General features: G+C 43.7%; 1 non-coding gene across 1 annotated transcript; it reads left to right on the forward strand.

Moving 5' to 3' along the window:
* The first annotated feature begins 5,647 nt into the window (after positions 1–5,647).
* LOC121288751 lies at positions 5,648–5,752 on the forward strand. Its single transcript, XR_005945432.1, has one exon. It is a non-coding gene; the product is annotated as a U6 spliceosomal RNA (small nuclear RNA).
* Positions 5,753–6,144: the final 392 nt, after the last annotated feature.

A 6,144-nucleotide genomic window follows, 5' to 3' on the forward strand; every position in this document is an offset into this window, starting at 1 on the left:
GAACTCATCTGCAATCTCACCCTCCCAGCAGCTGTCACACTATCTTCATTCTCCTAACCTGTCCACTCATGCTGGTGAATCATCATTAACATATCCTGACTCTATATTACCCTGTGCAGTGTCAATATCTGAGTTGGCTGCAAATGTCAGATCAATTGATACTGTCTCTTCTACAATGATCTGATGCTGCTCCTGCGCTTCCTCCTAAGGCTACTGTTATTGGGTAAATGGAAGTTCTTGGATATCTGAAAGCAAATGATGGTTAGGTGGTGGAGGGGAGTCATACAGCCTATCGCTGGAATCCTACAGTGTAACAAAGATGGAGGGAATAGCAGACTGCTTCAAGGTGAAGGCATGAAGGCTTTTGTTAGGATAGTGGGAATTCACCAACATTATTGTCTCTGCCTGGTCATATAACAATTGCACATTGACACAGTGATAACCCTTGTAGTTTCCATATCTCTCCTCATTGACATGTGAGACCTTCAGAATCATGTGCCTGAAGCTGATGGCTTTCTGCGCCACTGGGAACCCTACTGCCACTGCAAAGCCCCATATCCTCTCTTCCTGCTCCTCCCTGCTTTGAGAGAAGATAATGAAGTTCCCTCCCTTGGCATTCAGGACCTCCATCTTCTCCCTGATGAAGGGATGCATAGCAAAATGCAATGTTGGTCATATCATCTGCTCCCACCTGGAAGAGTCCACATGCTTAGAAATTAAGGGCAACAGTGATCTTAACATCCACTAATAGCACCATCCTCACCCTGCTCTGTTGTTTCGGGTCCTGTTGAAGGAGTTGGCGCAGTTCAGCAACTGCCTCTTTGTTGAATCGGAGCTGCCTCAGACGCTGCTCCTTCCTGAGGAGATTAAGGGCCATCTTCCTTCTCCCTCTGGGAAAAGCTCTGCAGCATATGCTCCATCCCGCTGTCATGCTGAAGCCTAAGAGAGACTATGACTATAGTCTCCATAACCTTTGCAGGTTTTCTGTTGACGGGATAGAAAACTCCTCAGATCTCCCTGTCTGAATGCAGCATCACTCCCGTCATGATCCACCAATTCACCAACGCTCTCCAAGAACACATCACAGCACTTCCACAAATATTACAATATCAAACGTCAAGTCAGAAACACTTTATTGGCAAGTTGGATGGTTATCCTGTCAAACAAGAGGAGTTGGGTGGATGGGGGTCCCTCCTGCGATTGAATAAATGTTCACTTGGGAGTGAGTATGTGAAGGCTCAGAGGTGGCAGAAGATGGAAGCATGGAAATTGAAATTAAGCAATGGATAATTGGAAGGAGTGCAGTGGAGTGTTATTTGATAGAAAAATATTGCTGAAACAGAAAGGAAGAATCTTCAAGACAGTTGTGAGACCGGCCTTGTTCAAAAGGGCAGAAACTTGGGCAACACCAAGAGGAGAGGAACAATGACTGGATACTAATGAGATGCAGATGTTGAGATGGATGTGTGGAAGGCAAGAAAGAAAAAAATCAGGAGCCAGCACATCATAGAAAGTAGCTGAGAAATACATTGAAATGATATGGTCATCTGTTGCGGCGAGAGAGAAGAAATGTGGTGAGGGGAGTGATGGAGATGGGACTGGCAGGACAAAGGAGAAGAGGAAGGCCTAAGACCAGATGGAAAGACGGTGAGAGATTTAAACACAGCGGGATTGGAAGAGGAATGGGTGAGTGACAGCAGGAGATGGAGAAGGGTGATCAACCTGCATTGCCACAACCACAAGTAAAATGGGAGAAGCTGAAAGAAGAAGCTAACTGGACCGTTGAGACACAAATTGTCAGAACATGCATCAAGTCAGTGTCAAAAGCTGCCTGATGACATAAGCTTCCAGCACGCACACAGCATCTCACACTCATGCCCTTACAAACATGTGGTGCCATACCGGCTATTCCAGAGGTAGCCAGCAGTGTATTGGCCATTTTCAGCTCTGGTTTCTGTCGTGCCTGTTCCTGTTACACAGCTGAATTTGGGGCTTAGGTCAACGAGAAAGTGTTGTCACAGCATCATGTGGTTGTGGATGTGTCATAGAATGGGGGGGTGGGGGGTGTAAGGGGAAGAGCTATTGTCAGAAATTCCAGATGACAGTGAGCATTTCTGTGGCATTTCATTTCGTTCCTGTATGCAGCAACAGTTCAATTACTGCAGTGCCAGTACAAGTACTGTTTATATCATTAGCATTGCTAATATCCATGGTAACTCAATGAATTAAAAACTTGTTGTTGGGTTTAACTCAGTGGATTAAAGGCCAAGGAAATGAGACAAAACAGATTTTGCTTGTGCAAACACCTGCATGTTCTTCCGCTGATAAACAGGCAGCATCACTTACCCACAGTAATAGGGGTGAACGGAGACAATAAAACAGTAATAATCTCTTTCTGAAATGAACAACTTGGTCCTGCACAATATGTTTGTTTATAAATACACTGAAGCATGAAATGGTGATGTAAAGTTCTTGACCTGAGACTGCTTTGAGTCCTCTCAGTGTTTTGAGGTTCCACAGTATAAAATACTATTTCCTTATCATTAAATCAAAACTATGACTTGAGCACATGGCACATTGACCTTTTCACAGTCTGGCTCCACTTGCACACTAGAATTTATTCCACATCCATCCTCACAATAGAAAGGAAAGAATAAAATGACTTAATTACTTTGCAATCACTCGCTGAATTATTATCTGTACAAGTCTCCTGGTACCCTCAGCAGGAAACAAAACACAGACCACAGCCTAGGGCTCAGTAGCATGAGCTGCAGAATCTACTGTCGGCCAGTGTTTACAGTCAGAGAATAGAATCTGAATTGTACAGCACAAAGGAGGCTATTCGGCCCATTGTACCTGTGTCAGCTCTTTGAAAGAGCCAGCCAATTTTTCAAACTCCTCTGTCTTTCCCTAGAGCCCTGCAATTTTAACCCTTCAAAAATTTAACCTATTTTCCACCACCCTTTCAAACTCTGTACTGCAGATCACAACATCTCTGCCTAAAATATTCCCTTCACATTCCCTTTGATTATTTACAGATCACCTTAAGTCTCCATCTTTCGCTTATCCACTTGTCAGAGGGGTGAGAAGAGGGAAGGGAATGGGATTGGGGAATGGGGCTGAGCAAGGGGGAGGGGAAAGGTGGGAGAAGCGGGAGGGACAATGTTGGCTCCTCACTAGCACCCCCATTCCAGGCTATTGGTGAGGGAAATTCAGCAGCAAAAGAGGGAGAAGCAGGTAAGTTTCAACAACTTTATTTCAGGACCCTTTATGGGTGAGGCTGGGTAGGAGTCCCCAAGCCTCAGAATGAAGCCTTGAGCCTTGTAAGAACACAAGAAATAGGAGCAGGAGTAGGCTATTCAGCCCTTTAAGTCTGCTCTGTCATTCAATAAGATAGTGACTGATCTGGCTGTAGCCTTCACTCCACTTTCCTGTCATCCCATATAACCATTGACTCCCTTGTTGATCAAATATCTGTCTAACCCAGCTTTGAATCTACTCAATAACCCAGCTTCCACTGCTCTCTTCTCTTATAGAAGGGAATTCCAAAGACTACAGAAGAAATTCCTCCTCATCCCTAGTCTTAAATGGGAGAACCCTTATTTTTAAACAGTGTTCCCAGTTCTAGATTCCCCCATGAGGGAAACATCCTCTCAGCATCCATCCTGTCAAGCCCCCTCAGAATCTTATATTTTTCTATAAGATCACCTCTCATTCTTCTAAACTCCAATGAGTATAGGCCCAACCTGCTCAATCTTTCTTCTTAAGACAAGCCCCTTCACCCTGAACCTTCACTGAACTGCTTCCAATGCAAGTATTCCCTCCTTAATTAAGGAGACCAAAACTGTAAACAGTACTCTAGGTGCGGTCTCACCAATGCAGTTGTAGCAAGACTTCCCTACTTTTATACTCCGTCCTCCTTGTGACAGACTGTTGCCTCTTGCTGCTAAATCCCCCATGCCTCCCGCCTGTGAAGTTGCAGATTTGGATGGGTTTGGGCAGAGTTGGAGGTGATTTATGTGAATGAGACCATTACAATTAGTCAGTCTCCATATCCCCAGACTCCCTTCATTCGCCATCAGCTTTAGTGCTTAACCCATACCTGCCCCCATAAAATGAGGGGCTCTGTTCCTTAGCTGAGGTGTAATGTTGGAGAATTGATTCAAAGTTAGCCTGAAAATGATGAACAGGTCAGGAATTTGTCACAGGCGGTGGTGCAAAATGGGCACTTACAGATCAGCTGCCTGGTGCCTCCACCTCATACTGAGTTCTACTGCAGCCAGTGTGATTAAATATCACATACTGCCGATAACAGTCAGCCAACCTGGTATTTCCAGGCTCGCGGCACTACCCAAGGTAAACCCTAGTCCACATATTTTGGAAAGAAGACACAATGAGTTTCAAACGAAAGATCTGACACTTCACTTGCTGTCACTTTCCTCCAATTGTCCTTATTGTTTGTGGAAGATCTCGATCACGCTGGTGGAATGATGCCATTCTTAGTGATAATGATAATTTATGGATATATCAGATCACAAACAGTTTTACATTTTGCATTAAAAACAGAAAATGCTGGTGGTCAGGCAGCAGCTGTGGAGATAGAAATGACCCTCTGTCAGAACTGGGAAAAGTCAGAAATGTAACCAGTTTTCAACAAGTAAAAAGGGAAGGGTGGCAAAAGAATAACAGGAAGAAAGGTCTGTGATAAGGTGAAAAATAGAAGAGATTAAATGACAAAAGGGTAGCTGGGAGTGGGAATGGGACAAGTAAAGACACAAAAGATGTGTCTAGAGGAGGTATAAATGGCAGAATGATGAACGGCTGCTGTCAGAAAGCAAAAATTGAAGAAAAACAAGAGAGTAAAACCAAAATCAGCAAAGAAAAACTAAACAAAATAGGGAGAGGTTATGTTGTGAAATTATTGAACTCAGCGTTGAGCCCAGAAGGCTGCTAAATGGTGAATTGAAAGATGAGGAGCTGCTGCTTGAGTTTACATTGAGCTTCGCTGGAACATTGCAGGAGGCCGAGGACAGACAGGGTCAACGTGAGAGTAAAGTAGAATTTTAAAATGACAGATCACCATAAGTTTGGATTGTGGTCTGAGCAGAGGTGTTCCGCTAAGCAGTCACTCAGTCTGCATTTGGTTGCGCCAGTGTGAGCAGTATAGTAAATGGAAAGTAGTGCACATACATCACTGCTTCACTTGGAAGGAGTGTTTGGGGTCCTGGACAGTGATAGGGGAGGCGGGAAAATGCTAAATGTTGCATCTCCTGCCCTTGCATGGGAAGGTGGAAAGGGGAAGGAAGTGAAGGTGATTGAGGAGTGGACCAGGGTGTCATGGGAGGAATAGTGCCTTTGGAATACTGAAAAAGGAGGGAGAGGAAAATGTGTTTTGTGGTGGCATTCCACTGGAGATGGTGAAAATGGCAGAGGATGCTCAGTTTTTTGGACCTTTGTTGGGTCTGTGCACACCAACAAGCCCATTCATTACAGCACCTGAAGTTTGTTTAAACAATTTGGTTACTATTGTGTGAAGAAGGAGCAGACAGAGACCTTATTTGTAAAATTGGCTCTTGTTACTTAATCCTTAGAGTATCACCATGGTGCAATGTCCAATTAATGTAGAGAATTGCTGCCTAACACTAAACTAAACTTCGGCAGCACATATACTAAAATTGGAACGATACAGAGAAGATTAGCATGGCCCCTGCACAAGGATGGCACGCAAATTCATGAAGTTTTCCATATTTAAGACTTTCAAAACATTTTACACCATATTATGTGCAGATAGCTTTTATTGGCCATGAATCTCCCAGAGCACCTGCAGTTCTTCAAAACATGTCAAAAGGAGAGCAGTGTAAAAGTGACACAGTTATCACAACTATTTCATTATACCTTACTCCACAGAGCCACATTCATATGATTTGGAAATAAATAAATAGATGTGTTTCTTAAATGCTAGATGTTTTTAAGGTACTTTTCTGTAGTGCCTCTCCCTCCAATGTGAATGACAGAGCATCAATCAGCAAATCGGGGAAAAGCAATTAAAACAAACAGTTTCCTGTCACCTGACAACAAGTGGATTCCGTGAAGTGATCTGCTCTAATTGAGCTGCTAATACTAATTGGCCTAACATCTGGCTTG

This window comes from Carcharodon carcharias, chromosome 15, assembly GCF_017639515.1.
Source record: "Carcharodon carcharias isolate sCarCar2 chromosome 15, sCarCar2.pri, whole genome shotgun sequence".
Lineage (NCBI taxonomy): Eukaryota > Metazoa > Chordata > Chondrichthyes > Lamniformes > Lamnidae > Carcharodon > Carcharodon carcharias.